The sequence below is a fragment of the Callorhinus ursinus genome, unplaced genomic scaffold (genome assembly GCF_003265705.2).
Source record: "Callorhinus ursinus isolate GAN/ISIS: 27379988/994484 unplaced genomic scaffold, GSC_fseal_2.0 scaffold2, whole genome shotgun sequence".
In the NCBI taxonomy this organism is placed as follows: Eukaryota; Metazoa; Chordata; class Mammalia; order Carnivora; family Otariidae; genus Callorhinus; species Callorhinus ursinus.
The window spans coordinates 101,911,181-101,932,474 of NW_027397064.1; positions in this window are offsets into that span (position 1 = coordinate 101,911,181).

Below are 21,294 nucleotides of genomic sequence, written 5' to 3' on the forward strand. Positions count from 1 at the left end.
TGAAGGGATGGAAGATGACTGTAAAGATGAAAATTATAAAAGATTTTATAAAAGGAATTGATAAGAAGTTGTTTGAAAAAAGAAAGAAGTTTTAAAAAAAGAGAAAAGAAAAAAAAAGGGGAGAGAATGTGATCAGGCAGGAGACTAGAACAAAGCCATACACTAGTGATTTAGGGTATATTTTGATCTGTTAGAAGAAACTGTATCTCAAAATTTTAAAGAGAGAAAAACTTATATATAGATGCCAAAAAGAAGGGTAACTACTATGAAGGTATAAAATATGATTCTAAAAATGAAAAATATAAAATTTTTTTTTAAGAAGGCATTGATAAGATGTTGGTTGAAAAAGGGAAAAAGGAAAATTCAAAAAAAAAACAGTTAAAAAAGTTAACTTTGAAAAACTAATGAATCATGGTAAAAAAGCCATGAATTCTCTGTGCAGTATTCCCCTAGCGTTGGAGTTCTCCCGTTCTCCTTGATCGGTAAACTTGGTCTTGGCTTGCTGGCTGTTCGTGCTGATCTTCCTTCTGATCGGAGGCGGAATTGCCCCGCCCTTGTCGGTCCGGGCTAAGCAATCTGCTCGGGTTTGCTCTCGGGAGATTTTGTTCCCTGCAAGCTCTTGGTACAGCTTTGGAGGACCAGAGTGAAAATGGTGGCCTCCCAATCTCTGCCCAGAGGAGCCAAGAACTCGGGGCTCCACTCCTCAGTGCACCCCCAGAGAAAAGCAGTCACTCCAGTCTGCCCGCTCTCCGGCTGCACTCCGTGCTCACCCGGCCTGTGACCGAGCGTTTGTATCTGTGGCACCCGACCCCGTGTGGAGTCTCCAAACCCAGCAGATCCCTGTGGTGCGCTCCCGCGCTGCTCCTCCCGGGGGAGGAAGGGGAGTCTCCCCGGATCTGCCGCTTGTTGGGTCCCTGCTGGAGGAGCAGCGGCCCGACTGTGCTGCAGATCACAGTTTATGGCAACCCCGAGCTGAGAGCCCGCGCCTCAGCTCCGTCTCTGCAGCCGGCTTCCCCGCTCCGATACCTGGGAGCTCTGCCGCACTCAGGCACCCCCGGTCTTTCTTGACCCCGAGGATCCTGAGACCACACCGTCCCGTGAGGGTTCCACCCCCAGCTTAGCCACTGGAGCGACGTCCCTCAGCGGAGTCGACTTCTAAAAGTTCCGATTTTGTGCTCCGCGGCTCTATCACTTGTCAGAATCGGCCGATGGAGGCCCCTCCCCCGCCATCTATCCTCCCAAATATCGCCTCGGATTCACTTCTCTGCACGTCCTACCTTCCAGTAAGTGCTCGCTTCTCTGTTCAGAGAGTTGTTGCTACTCTCTTCTTCGATCTCCTGTTGAGTTCGTAGGTGTTCAGAATGGTTTGATCCCTATTCAGCTGAATTCCTGAGACCAGACGAAATCCAGGTCTCCTACTCCTCCGCCATCTTGCTCCACCCCCCTATATATTCTGGTGTTGTTGAATAAAATGTTCTCTTTAAATCAATTAGAGCCTGTTGGTTGATGCTGTTCAATTCTTCTATATATTTGATGATTATCTGTGTACTCATTCTGTTGATTATTGAGAAAGGATTATTGAAGACTCTATGAAGGACGGATTCTAGGATGGTGGTCAGTAATCCCTGCTTCCTGGTGTCCCCCTTTTTGTATAATCCACTCCCTTTGAGTATGAGTGGGGCCTCTGATTTGCTTTTAATCAGTAGAATATCGCAAGGATGAATGATGTTACTTCCATGATTGTATTACATTGTATAAGACTCCATCTTGAAGGGTGCCAAGAATACACAATTAGGAAAGGGTAGTTTCTTCAATAAATCATTTTGGGAAAACTGGATGTCTACATACAAGGGCATGGAATTGGACCTTATATCACACACAGAAATCAACTCAAAATGGATTAAAGACTTAAATATATGACCTGAAACTCTAAAACTCCTACAAGTTCTGAAAACAGGAATACTTCATGGTGTTGGCCTCAGCAGTGATTTCTTGCATATGACACCAAAAGCCCAAGAAACCAAAGCAAAAATTGGGATAAGTGGGACTATATAAAATAAAAAATTTCTGCCGAACAAAGAAACAATCAACAGAGTGAAAAGGCAACTGATGGAATGGGAAAAGATGTTTGCAAACCGTACATCTGCTAAGGAGTTAATCGCCAAGATTTAAGGAATTCCTGCAATTCAACAACAAAAAACCCAAAACAATTCAATCAAAAATGGGCAAAGGCTCTGAAGAGATATTTCTCCAAAGAAGACATAGAGATGGACAACAGGTATGTGAGAAGGTGCTCCATATCACTCATCATCAGGGAAATGCAAATTAAAACCTAAATGTGGTACTGCCGTATACCTGTTAGGATAGTCATTATAAAAGTAAAATTAAGCAATGTTGGTGAGGATGTGGAAAACATGGAAAACTGTTGGTGGGAATATAAAACAATGCACCTGCTATGGAGAACAGTATGGAAAGTAGTCATTTGAGACCAATTCATTTATGAAAAAATATGAAAAAAAATGCTCACTTTTGTGTTTGGTTCCCTGAAGACAAGAGACAACTCAGAGAACTGGAGTTTTACTGGGTAGATCTAAGTGGGAAGCAAATGATTATTTAATCATAACTCCTGTTTAAGCCATTCTGCAGTGTTTCCGTTGAGCAAGCCTGCATCCTAAAAGGACTTTTGCATAATAGACCATGTACTTTGGTTATCAGATGCTTCAATTTAGATTCAGAAATTCCTTTCTGGTGCTCTGGAGGATGTATATTCAATAAATAAACCCTGTATTACCCAAAGAATCCTCTATAAATTCTCCAGTAATGCACTTTAAAAAAAAAGAATCAAATGATGTTGTGTAGTTAAGTATATCTGCTTACATGATGCTCTTTACCTCTCAAAGTTTCTTCACCCACATCACAGAATGTCCCAATGAAAAGTACCTTTGACTCCATGACTCTCATCCCCTGAGACAGGCAGGGACACAGGCCCACAGACAGGAAGTGTGTTTCCAGCATACACGGTTACTTATTGGCAGCCTTAGACTAGAATTCAAGAGGAATGATTCTCAACTTTACCACTTTGCCAAGCGGCTTTGAGAATCTTGTGTCCCTGAAGGGTGACTGTTCGTTTTGGCCACTTAGCAGAGTTATCAGGGCACACTCATTAATTAAGCAAGAATGTAAAACAGAGGATCAACATGTATATGTTTCACTGACAATGACTAGATGCTTTCTGGAAAAGATGTTAGACATTGATGTTGGTGGACACCGGAGGACATGCCAAGAGGATAAAGGCACTGGTACGAGGATTGCCAAAGCTTGGAAGGAAAATATCAGTTACCACAGCATGTGCATAAGCCAGATGTTGCCAGCGGGCACCGTTCCCATATTATCTAGATAAGATTGGCTCCGTCTTCCATCTCATGCCCTGTGGGAAGTCCAGTGCCTTCACCAAGGTTTTTGTGAATTCCTATTTACACTTGTTTCTAGTTATTTCTCACGAGCATTCTGGCTTTGCCAAATTATCATTTTCTGCTGTGCTTTTTGAAACTGCTCCATTATTTCTGCCCTGGCCTTGACCCAAACGTGTGAAACCGATCTGTCTTATTTATTCCCTTGCATGCAAACAAACTCTCCAAGACTATTGGGTCCTGTCAGAAGGGCTCCTACTGGTTAATGTGGGGCAATTTGACCATCGATAAAAATAATAACTGTATTATATTGAACACATTAAATTTATTTAAATATAGGAGTACATAATAATTATGATAATAATAATAATAATAATAATAAAAAGACCTCATTTATAACCTTTGGATTTAGCTTTTTTCTAAACTATTCGTTATTTCAAAAGTTGGCAAATAAAGGGAAAGTAACACTCTTAATCCTGCCCGTACCTTACTGACCAAACCTCAGAGTAACCAAGTAGTTGACAAAGGGAAGTTTCTCCTTATAGAAACTAATAGATGCAGAAGGAACAACCAAATTAGAATACCGCTATTGTGCAACCACTAATGAAATAATGGTGTAGGCAGTGATCATCAATGGTATTGGTATCATAAAATGAGAAACAGCTGGATATTACATGTCTCCCAATGAAAGTTTTCAACACTATTTAGGAAATGGTCTTGCCAAAAAGAAATCAAATCATCGAAAGAGTTGACTGGATTACAGCTTTATTTCTTTTGCCAAGACCACCTCATAAGTGGTGTTGAGTACTTTTATCAAGAAAGATTTGCTTCAGAATAGCCTGAGGAGGGAAAAAATGGGTGAGGATAGAGGTGAAACAAGATCGTCCAAGGGCCGATAGTTGTGGAAGCTGAGTGATGGCTAGCTGGAGCTTCGTTATTTTCCTTCATATATATTTGAAAACTTCCATAATTCATATATTTCCTTATTGTCCTAATGTAGCATAAGCAAAACAAACCACACACACACAAAGCAGCTCTGTGTGGTAGATTTTTATTGGAAATTCAGGCGTAATATCGAGGGAGGTTACGTCAAACTTCACATAATAGTTAATTTAACACTGAATATTAGACTTCTTTTTCTTAAAAAAGGCTCCTCAGCTTTTTCAACCACTCAAAATCCAACTGACCTCTGTGTTTGGTTTTCCCTGTGTCTACTGCCGCTTCCCATCATCGGCCATGCCAGAAAGCACTCGGACTTCATTGTGTAGAGCAATTTAGTAGTCCCGACCCCAGAAGTCAACTCTGGATCTTTCTTTGCAAATCCGATATTTCATTGATGGGCTTGACAACACGTGCTTTCTCTGGATTTGACAGCTTCCCCTTGTATTCGTAACGGTAAAGACAAAGCTGCTATAACAAAGTAAGCCACGGTGCAAAGTCTCAAAAAAAGAAACATATTCTTCTCTTCCGTAATGGCTCTGGGGATGGGGAGTCCAGCTCCACTCTATGCACTGATTTAGGGACCCAAGTTCCCCGCCTCTGGTGCCCCAGCCCTGGTGCATGGAATTGTTGGTGAGAAGGGGACGGAGTGTGGGAGAGTCCACGCTCAGTGTCCACAGGAGCAGACGGGGAAGGTGAACACATCCTTCCTGCTCACTTGCACCTGGTAGCAAGGCTCCCTAGCTACACAGAGCCAGGGATGCAGCTTCTCTGCAACCTTGTGTTCAGCAATGGTTTTGCATCCGTGGCAGTGGGGACTCCAGTGGATTTTGGAGCCCATGTCTCTGCTCTCAGTCTCTGCAAGGGGAGCAGAGAATTAGTCCCCATTAATACTGTCACCAGCATGTGGCATGCATGGCTGGCAGGCAAACGCAGCTGTGTCTTTGCCTCCTGCTTGCCTCTAAAGGTTGTGAAGTGGTGGTAATTTTGCCTGGCCCCAGGGTGCGACTGTGCCAGGCCCACCCCTTCTCTGTCCAGGCTGGGGTAACAGACTGTCGCGTGGATGCTTATGTTTCAGTTCTGTAATTAGAATGCCCAGTCCAAGTGAGCAGCTCAATTTGGAGGTGCCTATTCTCTTCCCTCCCAGCTTGGCCCTGTTTCAGGGGATGCAAGTGGATTTTTCTTCATTTCTCTGTCCAGTCTGTTTCAGACGCTCCGGAGCAGGAAGGTGGAGGTGCAGGTGGAGAGAGGGACACATCTCATCCCAGCTGGCTCTGCTGGGAGCTCTCTGCCCTCGGGGCCTGGTAGATGCATGGAGCTGACTTGTGTTGGGATTGGCAAGGCTCTTCAGAGCTTCCCCAGTGGGTCTCTTGACTGGTTTCTTTGAGTAGGACTTCACTTTCTTATTTTGGATGGTGGCTTGAGACACCTCCTATGGTCTTAACCTCCAACTTCTTGCTGCAGAGATGTCTCTAGCACCCTGGGTGGTCCTAACAGCCCCAAGACATCCCGGCTAGCTTCCTCTCCCATAGGGCCCACATCCATTCTTGGGAAGAGCTCACACCTCCTTTGCTCTGGGGGAGGGTGGGCCGATCCTGTTAGTACAACTTGGACCTCTAGATTTGCCTTGTGGGAGTCGGAGCCTAACTCCCCCCCCCGTAGCTGTTGGGGCCACATACTGAACTCTCCACAAAACCCTGTCCCCCACCCCCTGCGAAGTCCTTCCTCCCCACCCCTGCACCTCACTCTTTGGGAGGGAGGTGGGATTCGCATCACAGCTGCCCTAAAGAGATGCCTGTTTGTACTCATGGAGATAAGGAAGTTCTCAAGCTGAGAATGGGGTTCTCATCTGACCTTTGCAAATTCTGCATTTGGTGATCCATTTCACGGGCAGTTTGATGTTGGACATCTATTGTCTTGGTGCTCAGCAGAAATTGAAGCAGGAGGAGCTCCATCCTCTCATCCTGCCATCGAAATGAATCATGTTGCCTGCAGAAGGCAAAAGCAGCCTTGGTCCGCTTTGGATTTAAAGAACACTTTTTATCTCCCCACTACAGTGGGTCACCTGATCTGTGCTACAGCCCTGTCTGTGGAAAACAGACCTGATAGGGAAGCCAGCATGTCTCCTGCCGGTGTGTCCTGTTTTCCACTCCTGCCCGGGGCCTGAGAGATACCATAATGACTGGGTGGGACAGTCTCTTTGAAAAGAATTTTTATCCTTAGCTTTTTGCCATGTAGCTCATTGGGAAAAATAACACTTTCATATTGGTATGACCTGTGGGTGTTTTCTTTAAATTCAGCAAAACAAATCCTTTGGATACTGTGCACTTTCCCTGCCACATAAATTGCAATTATTAGGTCAGTGGAAAGTAGCAGGAAGGGGGAGCCCAAGGCTGTGTTTATTAGATCCAATTCGTGTAGACCTTGGATTAATATGTTTCCACCTCCATATGTCCGAGCCCTTCTCAAGGCTGTGAGGCCAATAGAAATTTACAGCTAAGTGGGCAGAGGGCTGTCATAGCCCAGTCCCCTGGAGAAGGTGCCCTGTCATTATGCCAATGCATCTTTGAGTCTCAGAGCCTGGAGCTAAAGGAATCCATACCGCACACCCTGGCTGAATGCCTGCTGGGTTCGGGGAGCTGAGGGTCTATGTTTGGGATGGAGAAGACAGCCCCTGCTGCCAAGGAGCTTGGAACTAAGGCATGGAGAGGAGGTGAGCGGAAACACACCCCTGGTCAGCTGCCCCAAAGGCCAGTCCTTCTGGGGCCCAATGGTGAGCACCTTCTTTGTGGGGTGCTCCGCAAGCCTAGCCTCACCCAGCACAGCTGCATTTCACCTCCATCCAAGTATGCTCCTCTGCTTCACCTGGTCCTGGGCTTCCTTCCCCCTTGGCCTCTAAATTCATGCTAACCACGCTTCTCTGGCCCACCCACTGCCTGTCCATCTCCGGATACCCACCTTCTCTCCTGTGAGTTCGGTCTTCGCCTCTCATTATTCATGAAGGTCCCTGGCCTAGATCCAATAACTTTGATCTCTATTTCATCCAGGGTTTGACCACCCATGGCTGGCCCTGCTGTTACTGTGGCAGCCCATTACCCCACCGCAGATTCTCACCCAGCCCCGGGCTTCCCCCATGATCTTGGTCCAGCTATGTTCTCTGGGGAAGAGGATGCAAACCTGGGATGTTGACCCCTGGAGGGGATGGCCTGTCATGTAATACCAACTTCTGTGGGCTTAATTAAAAAGAAACCTCCTGCTTAATACCTGATTATTTCATGTACTCTCTTGCTTGAGTTTGGGATGCATGTTCTTGGAGATTTGTGATTTTTCTCCAGGGAACTATGATGGCATCCAGCTCAGCTCTTCCCACCAAATTCGGGGCTCATCAATGGCCAAAAGCTTAGAGTGCATCTCACTTGGGACCTACTTTCTGCTCACTGTGCCTGCAGTTCCCCAAACATGCTGTGCTTTGCCCCACCTCCAACCTTTGCCCCTGCTACTCCCTCAGTCAGTAATAATGCTCTCCCTTGTATATCGGAGAGCTCTTAATGGTCTTCTGATGCCTAGCTCTGGGTTCTTCCCAGACTGTTCAGGTTGATCTGATTCTGTTTTCCTCTAGGCAAATGGCATCTTCCATATATTCTATTTTTATCAGTCATACTGTGATTTAAAAAAAATTTTTTTTAAGCTTTCACTTTTATTTTTAAATTTTATTTTATGTTATGTTAATCACCATACATTACATCATTAGTTTTTTTATTATTATGTTAATCACCATACATTACATCATTAGTTTTTGATGTAGTGTTCCATGATTCATTGTTTGCCTATAACGCCCAGTGCTCCATGCAGAACCTGCCCTTCTTAATACCCATCACCAGGCTAACCCATCCCCCCGCCCCCTCCCCTCTAGAACCTTCAGTTTGTTTTTCAGAGTCCATAGTCTCTAATGGTTTCTCTCCCCCTCCGATTTTCCCCCCTTCATTCTTCCCTTCCTGCTATCTTCTTCTATTTAACATATAATGTATTATTTGTTTCAGAGGTACAGGTCTGTGATTCAACGTCTTACACAATTCAAAGCACTCATCATTGCACATACCCTCCCCAATGTCTATCACCCAGCAACCCCATCCCTCCCACCCCCCCCCACTCCAGCAACCCTCAGTTTGTTTCCTGAGATTAAGAATTCCTCATATCAGTGAGGTCATATGATACATGTCTTTCTCTGGTTGGCTTATTTGGCTCAGCATAATACCCTCCAGTTCTATCCATGTTGTTGCAAATGGCAAGATTTCATTCCTTTTGATGGCTGCATAATATTCCATTGTATATACCACATCTTCTTTATCCATTCATCTGTCGATGGACATCTTGGCTCTTTCCACAGTTTGGCTATTGTGGACAGTGCTGCTATAAACATTGCGGTGCACATACCCCTTTGATCCCTACATTTATATCTTTGGGGTAAATACCCAGTAGTGCAATTGCTGGGTTGTATGGTAGCTCTATTTTCAACTTTTTGAAGAACCTCCATACTGTTTTCCAGAGTGGTTGCACCAGCTTGCATTCCCACCAACAGTGTAGGAGAGTTCCCCTTTCTTTGCATCCTTGCCAACATCTGTCATTTCCTGACTAGATTTTGGATACTAGCCCTTTATCTGATATGTCATTTGCAAATATATTCTCCCATTCTTTCGGTTGTCTTTTGGTTTTGTGGACTGTTTCTTTCGTTGTGTAAAAGCTTTTTAGCTTGATGAAGTCCCAATAGTTCATTTTTGCCCTTGCTTCCCTTGCCTTTGGCAATGTTTCTAGGAAGAAGTTGCTGCGGCTGAGGTCGAAGAGGTTGCTGCCTGTGTTCTCCTTTAGGAGAACAGGTCCAGTTTCATTCTTCTGCATGTGGCTGTCCAATTTTCCCAACACCATTTGTTGAAGAGACTGTCTTTTTTCCACTGGACATTCTTTCCTGCTTTGTCTAAGATTAGTTGACCATAAAGTTGAGGGTCCATTTCTGGGCTCTCTATTCTGCTCCATTGATCTATGTGTCTGTTTTTGTGCCAGTACCATGCTGTCTTGAGGATGACAGCTTTGTAATAGAGCCAGAAGTCCGGAATTGTGATGCCACCAGCTTTGCTTTACTTTTTCAACATTCCTCTGGCTATTCGGGGTCTTTTCCTGTTCCATACAAATTTTAGTATTGTTACATTTCTTTGAAAAAAGTGGATGGTATTTTGATAGGAATTGCATTGAATGTGTAGATTGCTCTAGGTAGCATTGACACCTTCACAATATTTGTTCTTGTAATCCATGAGCATGGAACGTTTTTCCATTTCTTTGTGTCTTCCTCAATTTCTTTCATGAGTATTTTATAGTTTTCTGAGTACAGATCCTTTGCCTCTTTGGTGAGATTTATTCCTAGGTATCTTATGGTTTTGGGTCCAATTGTAATGGGATCGACTCCTTCATTTGTCTCTCTTCTGTCTTGTTGTTGGTGTATAGGAGTGCCACTGATTTCTGTGCATTGATTTTATATCCTCCCACTTTACTGAATTCCTGTATGTGTTCTAGCAGTTTTAGGGGGGAGTCTTTTGGGTTTTCCACATAAAGTACCCTATCATCTGCAAAGAGTGAGAGTTTGACTTCTTTGCCGATTTGGATGCCTTTGATTTCTTTTTGTTGTCTGATTGCTGTGGCTAGGACTTTTAGTACTATGTTGAATAGCAGTGGTGAGAGTGGACATCGCTGCCGTGTTCCTGACCTTAGGGGGAACGCTCTCAGTTTTTCCCCATTGAGAATGATATTCGCTGTGGGTTTTTCATATATGGTTTTTATGATATTGAGGTATGTACCCTCTATGCCTATACTCTGAAGAGTTTTGATCAAGAAAGGATGCTGTACTTTGTCAAATGCTTTTTCTGCATCTATTGAGAGGATCATATGGTTCTTGTTCTTTCTTTTATTAATGTATTGTATCACATTGATTGGTTTGCAGTTGTTGAACCAACCTTGCAGCCCGGGGATAAATCCCACTTGGTCGTGGTGAATAATCCTTTTAATGTACTGTTGGATCCTATTGGCTAGTATTTTGGTGAGAATGTTTGCATCTGTGTTTATCAAGGATATTGGTTTGTAATTTTCCTTTTTGATGGGGTCTTTGTCTGGTTTTGGGATCAAGGTAACAGTGGCCTCATAAAACGAGTTTGGAAGTTTTCCTTCCATTTCTATTTTTTGGAACAGTTTCAGAAGAATAGGTATTAATTCTTCTTGAAGTGTTTGGTAGAATTCCCCTGGGAAGCCATCCGGCCCTGGGCTTTTGTTTTTGGGAGATTTTTGATGACTGCTTCAATTTCCTTAGTGGTTATAGGTCTGTTCAGGTTTTCTATTTCTTCCTGGTTCAGTTTCGGTAGTTGATACATCTCTAGGAATGCACCCATTTCTTCCAGGTTATCTAATTTGCTGGCATAGAGTTGCTCATAATATGTTCTTAGAATTGTTTGTATTTCTTTGGTGTTGGTTGTGATCTCTCCTCTTTCATTCATGATTGTATTTATTTGGGTCATTTCTCTTTTCTTTTGGATAAGTCTGGCCAGGGGTTTATCAATCTTGTTAATTCTTTCAAAGAACCAGCTCCTAGTTTTGTTGATCTGTTCTACTGTTCTTTTGTTTTCCATTTCATTGATTTCTGCTCTGATCTTTATTATTTCTCTTCTCCTGCTGGATTTAGGCTTTATTTGCTGTTCTTTCTCCAGCTCCTTTAGGTGTAGGGCTAGGTTGTGTATTTGAGATCTTTCTTGTTTCTTGAGAAAGGCTTGTATTGCTATATACGTTCCTCTTAGGACTGCCTTTGCTGTATCCCAAAGATTTTGAACAGGTGTGTTTTCATTTTCATTGGTTTCCATGAATTTTTTTAATTCTTCTTTAATTTCGTGGTTGACCCATTCATTCTTTAGTAGGATGCTCTTTAGCCTCTATGTACTTGAGTTCTTTCCGACTTTCCTCTTGTGATTGAGTTCTAGTTTCAAAGCATTGTGGTCCGAAAATATGCAGGGAATGATCCCAATCTTTTGGCAGTGGTTGAGACCTGATTTGTGACCTGGGATGTGATCTATTCTGGAGAATGTTCCATGGGCACTAGAGAAGAATGTGTATTCCGTTGCTTTGGGATGGAATGTTCTGAATATATCTGTGAAGTCCATTTGGTCCAGTGTGTCATTTAAGTCTGTATTTCCTTGTTGATCTTTTGCTAGATGATCTGTCCTTTCCAATGAGGGGGGTTTTAAAGTCCCCCACTATTATTGTATTGTTGTCGATGTGTTTCTTTGCTTGTGTTCTTAATTGCCTTATATAATTGGCTGCTCCCATGTTAGGGGCATAGATATTTACAGTTGGTAGGTCTTCTTGTTGGATAGACCCTTTAAGTAGGATATAGTGTCCTTCCTCATCTCTTATTACAGTCTTTGGTTTAAAATCTAATTTGTCTGATATAAAGATTGCCACCCCAGCTTTCTTTTGGTGTCCACTAGCATGGTAAATGGTTTTCCACCCGCTCACTTTCAATGTGGGGGTGTCTTTGGGTCTAAAATGAGTCTCTTGCAGACAGCATATGGATGGGTCTTGTTTTTTTATCCAATCTGATAGCCTGTGTCTTTTGATTGGGGCATTTAGCCCCTTTTCATTCAGGGTAACTATTGAAAGATATGAATTTAGTGCCATTGTATTGCCTGTAAGGTGACTGTTATTGTATATTGTCTGTGTTCCTTTTTGGTCTATGTTACTTTTAGGCTCTCTCTTTGCTTAGAGGACCCCTTTCAATATTTCTTGTAGGGCTGGTTTCGTGTTTGCAAATTCCTTTATAACTGTGATTGTATATTTCAATTTTTCCTTGTAGATCTTTCTTTCCCTGGAAATGAAAAGGTCCACCCCGTGCAGGCACCATCATGAAGGAGGATGGATGTGGGTGTAGAGATGTTGCCAGGTCAGGGCTCTTTCTGAGTGGAGGGTCTGTATGCTGAATCCCTTCAAGCAACAGAGCCGTCCAAGGTCACGGTGGGACAGAGTCCCAAACTCAGCTCCTCTGGCCCAGACTGCAGAGAGAAGCCTGGCTGGTGAGTGTGTGGGAGCCTAGGCTGCTGACAGTGCACAGGTGGGGACATTGAAGGGAAGGGGTGATACACCAGGGGGCCCAGAGTCTGGCCAGCAGGTGTCCTGTGAGCCACTCTGCAGAGAGAATAAGGCTCGGCAAACCTGCCCAGTGATGTCACTGGGTTGGGCTCCTGGGCATTAACCAAGCAGAGCTCTGTGGTTTTGCCTCAGGAACAAAAGCATTCTCTCCTATAATCCCACCACTGCGGAAAGGAAGCCAAGGCTGAATTACAGTTACCTCCTCCACGAGGGGCCCAGGGACGCGTTCCCTGACTTACTCCATCTAAGCCAGTTGCCACTAGAAAGCACTGAATGAACTGAACATTGAGGGACACAGTGAAAGGAGTCACCAAGTCAACAGCTAATAGGCAGTGGTTGAGTACTGTCCCTTTCCCAGTGTATATTCTTGGCTCCTTTGACACAGATCAATTGACTATCTATGTTTGAGTTTATTTCTGGGCTCTGTACTCTGTCCCATTGATCTATGTGTCTGTTTCTATGCCAATACCATACTGTTTTGATTACTGTAGCTTTGTAATATAGTTTGAAATCTGGAAGCATGATGCCTCTACCTTTATTCTTCTTTCTCAGGATTGCCTTGGCTAACTGGGGTCTTTTGTGCTTCCATATAAATTTTAAGATGATGGTTCTATTTCTGTGAACAATTCTGTTTTTTTTTTTAAGTTTGTATTTAAATTCCAGTTAATTAACATACAGTGTAATATTAGTTTCAGGTGTACAGTATAGTGACTCCACACTTCTATACAACACCTGGTGTACATCACAAGTATCCTCCTTAATTCCTATCACCTATTTCCCCCATCCCCCCACCCACCTCCTCTCTTGTAACCATCAGTTTATTCTCTGTGGGTAAGAGCCTGTTTTTTGGTTTGCCTCTCTCTCCCCCATCTTTGCTCATTTGTTTTGTTTCTTAAATTCCACATATGAGTGAAACCAAATGGTATTTGTCTTTCTCTGACCAACTCAGTTCACTTAGCATAATACTCTCTAGCTCCATCCATGTTGTTGCAAATGACAAGATTTCATTCTTTCTGATGGCTGAATAATATTCCATTGTATTTATATACACTGCCTCTTCTTTATCCAATCATCAACTGACGGACACTTGGGCTGCTTCGATAGTTTGGCTATGGTAGACAATGTTGCCATAAACATAGGGGTGCATGTGCCCCTTTGAATTAGTATCTGGTTGTTTCTTATATTAAATTTTTATATCATCCTTTCTTATGGTTTGAGTTCCTTCAGCATTAGAGAGAGGATTCAAAGGCAAATAGTTTATTCAGGAGGGCAGGAAAATGATACAAAAGAGAAGCTTCATGATCTCACCCCGGGTATGGAGGAGCTGGTGCGTTTACACACCATCTCTTGTGCATGTTTGGATGAGAATTGCTCCCAGGGATATTAATTCCCAGGTATTTCTGATCTGCCATGCAGGTAAACAGAGTGGACTTCCATGGTTCCAGAAAAGCCTTTAGGTAGAGAGGTGCTCATGCCAGCAGTTGATAGCTATTTGGAGCACCTAAAAGGGTGGGGTTTGAGGGAAGTAAGTGGAGTAGTGACAGTATCTTCTACACCCCAAATGGCCACTGGCCCTGGATTCTAGTCCTGATTCTGTCACTAACAAGCTATTTGACTTGGGATAAATAATGTGACCCCTGTGCCTCAATTTCCTCAAAAGCAAAATGGAAGATTAGTAATTTCATCTCTCCAGGTAGAAGAATATAAACTCCTTGAGACCAGAAACAATGCTCTGGACACCCTTTCCTCCAGGTAAGGGCTTGGTTCAGTTTTATGCCTCATCTTGCTGTTTCTTTTGACAGTCACTTTAATTAAGACCTTCAGGAGACTTGGAACATGCAGAACGTTTGTCTTTCACAATATTGTCATGGGTGTGCCTAGTTCTCTGACACTAAACATCCCTTGATGTTTAACACAACTCTGGAAGCAGGTAGAGCCGATGGTACTTGAGTCATCTGACAGAAAGAAAAGTAGGGGCACAGAGCTCTATGTGAACTGGGTGCTCAGAAATGGTTGGCATGGCCAAGGACTGAAACATTCCCTCTAGTTTTGGCTGCATGGCAGGTGCTGGATCGCAGATTCCTGTGTACATGTAACTTTGAATGGACACAGATTCTCAAATGTCACCCACAGCCATTAGGTATGCAGAGGTTCTCCTTGGTATGGGCCATTAACTACCATTTATGAACTGGTTTAAATCTTGCGAACGGTGCACCCAGGGATGACCTTGGCTCAGGTGTCAGTAAATTATGCTGCACAGTGTTTTGCTTCATGCCACAGTCCCTGGTCTGAAGGTGGTTAATTATTACACAGTCAGTAGGCATGTCCTTTCTATATTCATGGGGTTTCCACTTCTTGGTTGTCTGCTCATTTCCAAGTACTTTCAGAATTAGTCTCTGAATCTTTTCTGACTTCTCTGAAAGGTATGGTTTAATTTCCATCAAGAATCACCTATGTTTATAAATAACCTCCAGCGTGACTCTTTCGCTGTTCAAACTATATAAAGTTATTTTTGAGTTGCTTGGGACTTTTGAACAGGAAGCCCAGTGAGATTGTTGCAGAGTTTGAGGCTTTAGTCCTTCTTTAGTTTCCATTTTGTGTAAAATGTATCATAAGATACATGATTTAAAAGGTTTGTTCCTTTTGATATTCTCGCTCCCCACTCTCTGCAGTCCCCTTCTAAGAAGAGTGTGAGGCAGTCTCTCTATGTATGTATATGTGTGTATGTATATTCAGCTAGATAAAAAAAAAGATGAAGACATTGAAGTCATGGCAAAATGAGGGTGCACAAATGAGATAAATTCAGGGCCAGGCTGGTATACTAATGCTCGTTCTAGGGTTTGGGGCAGGTATTAGAGCTCATTACAAATTCGGCTCTGAACTTCTTAGTAGCCAGAGCAAAGGAACACTATCCACAAAACTCTCAGTGTCATTAGAAAAATAAATCCAATTACTTAGCAAAAACTCAGAGTTTCTTATTACTGAGGCTGATGATTTTCACGAAATGGCAGAGTATCCCACCAACCTTGACATAGCTATGAGGAAACTGAAATAGGTTTGTGCTCATGAGCTGTGCTTGGGTGTGTAGCCACCGTGTCTGTATATTGGCATGGGGCAGCCCTGGCTGTTCTCTAGGGAGCTGAGGCTCCATGGGAATGGGGTGGCTTCCTAGGCTGGGCTCTCCTGTGTAGTTGATATTGGAAGAGGGCCTTGGAAACCACCTCCCTGTCCAGGCCAGCTTGGACATCTGAGCAGATTCAGAAGAGGGCTCCTTGTCCACAAGGACCCCTTTAAGGGCACATTTGCTGAGGCTGAGTGTGAGCCCTTTCTTGACTACCATAGGTCCTGCTGGTCTTCCTTGCCTTCTATGGCCTGGAGGAATTTCAGAGCTTCCCTTGCACTTGAAGGACTAAACCAAGGGGTCCTAGAATGAGGAGGGTGGGCAACCAGGGCTGTCTTTACTGCTGTGCTGCCTCTGGCCCTCTGGGGTAAGGAGAGAAGCAGGTACCAGGCAGCTCAGGGAGGTGATCTAATACTGGGATGCATTGTCTCAGAATCAAATGTGTTGATGTGCTGATAACATTTGTTTGGAGATGGATCCAGAACATGAAATAAAAATACTGATGGGATCATCTCTTCAGCCAGAGGGGCAGATCAGATCCTGTGTTCTGACAATCACTCATGGAGTAGATTGGCTTCAAGATCTTTGACTCTCTGAGTGTGTATGCATGAAAGTCTGTCCCCCTAAGGTTAAAGTGTCTTGTTTCCTCTCTACTTGGAATCCCTCCACCAACTGTTTCTCCCTTGCTCTGATCACTTACCTTGGATTTTTTTTCAGTTTCCAGGGAAGGTTTCTTGAGATTGTTGCTCAGCTCTTGGCACTGTGGATAAGCATCTCCTTTCCATCTGGGGCTGGAGAATCCTCACTGTTGTGTGCTTTGTGGACTGCCCGTGGCTATGACTTGCATGATTGTTGTAGTCTCCAGGAACTTTCAAAAACAGCAGTTACAGAAACTTCTAGTTCAGGGAGACACCTCAGACTCAGAGATAATATTTCTGTAGGAGTCATCAGGCATTAAGATATAAGGAGTCTTTATTGGACAGCTGCTGGGTACTTTCTGCTACATAACACAACCTGGGAGTGTGGAGACTTTCTGCACATTTCAGAGTGCTTTTCCTCACTTAATTCTCAACCCACCTCTGTGAAGGAGTACATCAGTTAGAGTGTGTCTGCTTCCAAGTGACCTAAAAATACTCCAACTGGCTTGATCTATAAAGGAGATTTACTGGATCATTCATGTAACTGATATGCGCAGAAATAGTCTGTATTCAGGTGAAGCTTGATCTAGGGCTCCAAATATATCCCCAGGGCCAGGTACTTCTCTTGTCCCTGCTCTACCTTCCTGGCATAGGCTTCATCCCAAGTTTATACTGAAGGCTCCTGGCCACTTGGGAAATCTTGCAGTTTCAAAACAGTTGCTGGAATTCTAATTCTTTCAACCCCACATTGTGTCATCCAGATACATCCAGAGAGGGTCTCTTCTAGGAGACTCAAAGAACAAGGAGATATTGTCCTCTTCCCACAAGCCCCAGGAGGGTCTTTGCCTCTCCTTGGCTCTGACTAGTTTGTGTGCCGATCCTTAAACTAATTCTTGATGGCCAGATGCATGGGATTTCAGGACTGACTCAGGGAGCCTCCCCTGGAGGGTTTCAACCTCATCAAATCATATGGCTAAGAATAGGTATGGAAACAAAGGGTCTGCTCATGAAATCAGGGGGTTTGTATGCAGGTGGGTAAGAACAAGTCGTACATCCAGTTAACAAATGAGAACCTGGGGCTTCTCAAGGATCATGTAACAAGATGACACACATGGGGGCTGTTTTTCCTCTCCACCCATTAACTGCAAGTTTATTAAGGATTGGGGGCCACTGGTTTTTTTTCTCTGTTTCTCTAAGACTTAGGGCAATGCAGAGGGTGCTTACTAAGTATTTGTGGAGGGTCGTTAAGGGTAATGGAACTAGTTGGATGCAAGTGATGGATTAAAATGGAGATGTAGGAAGCAAATCAGAACAGATTTTGAAAATTTGTAAAGCAGCTGAGAATCTGGGTTTGATCAGTAGGGAGAGACATTCTCCAGCAGAAGATGGGGGTGACTTGGTGATGGGGAGACTGCTGCCTAGAAGGTCAGCGAGGAGGGGGTGCCAGCAAGCCCATGCTGTGGAACTGTGAGAGCCTGGAGAACACCCTGCCCCACACTGCTTCCCCCACCAGCACTGCCACACCACCCGCCAGTCCCAACCACTGGGGAGAAAGAAGTCACTGTTTCAGAATTTGGGGCACAACAGACGGGAGCAATTCACAGCAGGGCAACGTGATTTATTTTCTGGTCCCGTAAGGGTTTGATGTCCTTGGAGGTTAACTGGGAAACTAGGGGACACCTGGGTGGCTCAGTCAGTTAAGTGTTTGCCTTCGGCTCAGGTCGTGATTTCAGGGTCCTGGGATCCAGCCCCGCATCGGGCTCCCTGCTCAGTGGGGAGCCTGCTTCTCCTTCTGCCTGCCACTCCCCCTGCTTGTGTGTGCTCTCTCTGACAAATACACAAAATCTTAAAAAAAAATTGGGAAACTGGGGTGGGACTTTGGGTCCCCTTTGAACCAAGAATGTCTCCTGGCATCATCTTGTTTATGCAGACACGGATACGGAGACTCAGCCGAGGATGAACCGTGGCAGTAGTCTCGGGCTTCCCGCCGGCACTGGACAGGTGGCCCCAGGCACAGAGTCTGGCATGGAGTATGTGTTCTAGAAGGGTGAACTCCCTCAATATATTTTGTGCCCTGGCCCGGATGCGGGGCCCTTGCCACCTTGCTTTCTCAGGGTGTGGTGGGCTTCCCTGCTTTAGCAAATGGAATGCCGGCTCCTGGGTCCCCAGACCTTCCCGGGAGGGCACTCCCACTGATGGCCGCCTTGTCAGGGCTTCACGCTGGTATTTGTTCTTCCCCTAACAGGAGGCCAAACCAGGAACCCCCTCCTGTCTTTCTGTGCTGATCAGACCTGTCTACACCTCTGGTAGAGCCAGAAAACCCCCAGGTGCTCCCAGGCCCCTGGTGCCATGTCTTCCAGGCTCTGGGCAGGATGTCCTCTCAGGACACACTGGCAACTTGGGCAGGCTGTGTCTTCTGGCTAATCCTGCCTTTTCTATGCACCACGTTGTTGCTGGGGGGCCTTTATCAAGCTTAACTCTGCTGAGAGCCACCGAGAGTTAATAAAAGCCAGATGTGACTTCCCGGCAGAGTGGCCAATGCCCACCCCGCCCCGGGAGTACAGAAGAACACTCGGGATAACTATTCAGCCCTAGACTGGGACATGTTAGGGACAAAACTCTGGTTTTCTTTTTCTACCCGTCAGGGATTTCAAATGATTTTGCAGGTGACATACCTTCCGTGGTTTAGGATAATAAAGGTCACTTTAAACCTAGAATTCTATCAGAACTAAAAGACTATTCATCGTCTTTGAGTTGAAGTTGGTCATCTCCCGGGGTGCCCACAGAGCAAAGGTGCAGCCCGGCAGGAAGGCGGGCAAGTGTCCACTTTCGGCTTCATAAGACTATTTATTTCTTCTACAGAAGCTCAGAGGCAATTTAAAACAGGAACACATAAAGTAAAATAATATAAATATAGCAGCAACGATTTAGGCCCAAGGAAAGTAAGAATAAGCAATATAGATTCAGCTTGGAGAGAAGGGAGGAAGAGTGCTGTTGCTTTTAATTTGACTCTGAGCTCCCTGGCAGCCAAAGTGAAAAAGGGCAGGATAGCTTGTATTTTTCAGAAAGGAAAGGACAGCTAGGTGCTGCACTATGTACTTTAAACACATGATCTTGTTTGATCTTTATAACAGTCCAGCAAAGTAGATTTGCTTATATACGGTTTCTGGATGAGGAAACAGAGTCTTAGCGAGTTTAAGGGACCTTGGGATTACATAGCTGTCACGTGGCAGAGAGAGAATTGACGCTATGTCTGTCTGGTTCTGTGTTCTATACTGATGACCACTAGGCTCCACATTTCTGAGGTAAAGGGGGGCAAGCAGATAGTGATGTTGGGGCTATTTTATGCTTTTTATGTGGCCTGGATGAATGTTCCTCACGCCTGGATTTTCAGAGGGTGCCACCAGGCCAAACCCACGCCTCAGCACAGTGCTGGCCCATTGCAGCTCTGGGTGATCTGTACCACAGAGAAATTGGTGGTACTGATGTGTCCACAGCGTCCACAGAGAAAGGCTAGTAGAGATCCTTCCCAACCCCCCCAATCCCAAATTCTCATCCCACACTTCACGGGGCTCTTCTGAGGCGACTAGCCCTGCTTTTCTTAATCCCAATTCTCCAGAGAGGATTTTGATTTTTTTTTTTTCTTTTGAGAGGGGTGGATGGTATCATTATGGACGGCCCACAGGGCAAGGGACAAATAACAAGCGGGTAAAACCCACTTGCTCAACAAATGAACTAGTAAAAATAAACCCAAAGCAGAGTCTAGATCAGTCTCCTACCGTTCTTTGGTTGTGCAGCACAAAGCTGACCTTTTCTTTGAGCAGGAGAAAGGCTTGGCCAAGTAAGGATGAGGTTGTGGGACAGGATGCTCCCAAAGGGAGCATCCAGGGTTTTTGGAGAGGAAAGGGACGATGGGGGCAGGAGGGGGTCGGGAGGAGAGAGCGGCCACGGGGACAGCAGGCACCTCCTCCGCTGTGGCTGGACAGGTAGGGTCCCCTCGCTCCAGGCCTCAGGATCTCCCACCAGAGGAGACCAGAGAACAGTGACACCTGGCGGGAGTTCCGATGGCCTTTGCTTCCCTCTTCCGGTGGGAGCCGTAAGGACTGTGGAGGGGAGGGCAAAGGTGCCAAGGGAGGAGGGGCAGGGAGGCAGCGGGAGGGAAGCGGGGTCCTGGAGTCATTCTAAATACCCATAGCCAAATCACTCCCCCAACAGTGTACACGTTTTGAAGAGCACGCCTGGAAAGATATAACCTGAAGGAGGCTTTTACTTGTGTTAACGCTCCCTTTAGTGGTGTTATTAGCCCAACAGATGGTAGATGACCAACAGAACTGGAGGAAATCAAGTATCCTTCATAGCTCACTTACGGCAGCGTCTGGGGTGGTTTTATTATTTATGGAGTCATGGAAACAAGCTCTACTGCACCACGGTGTGTTGTTACATAATTCCTTCCTCCTCCTGAACGCGGTGTTGGTGTACTCCATATGGTTATTACAGGTAGATTTGTTTTACTTCAGGTATATATTTATTTTTGGAGTAACTAGCTTTTGGCAGCTCGACCGGAAAATTAATTCAAAGCACTAAACAGAGGTATCGGGAAGAACCAGCTCCACTCAGACCTGGGAAAGATTCGTTCTATTTCCATAGACACTTCTTACGCGGCCCATTCCAAGGGGTGTGAAATTGGAAGAAGGACTTCCGCGGAGTACCCGGATCCAGGCGAGCCTTGGTGTATGAAGACCCGGGCACCCTTGAAACCCTGGCTTGAAATTTAAAGGCATTTTTACTTTATGAAAACACGCCTCTAAACTGGAGCTCCATTAGTGCTGAAAAGTCCCCGATGCCGTTGAAAACGGGCAACGTCAGCAGAGAAAAATGAAGGTCCAGGGTTAAGAACTTCTGAATTTAAGATAACTGAACAAGAAAGGAAGATAATTGGAAAAAATGGGGGCTCTGTATCATGATGCTAATGAACTTGTTTTGGAATTCCTTATAAAACAATGATTTT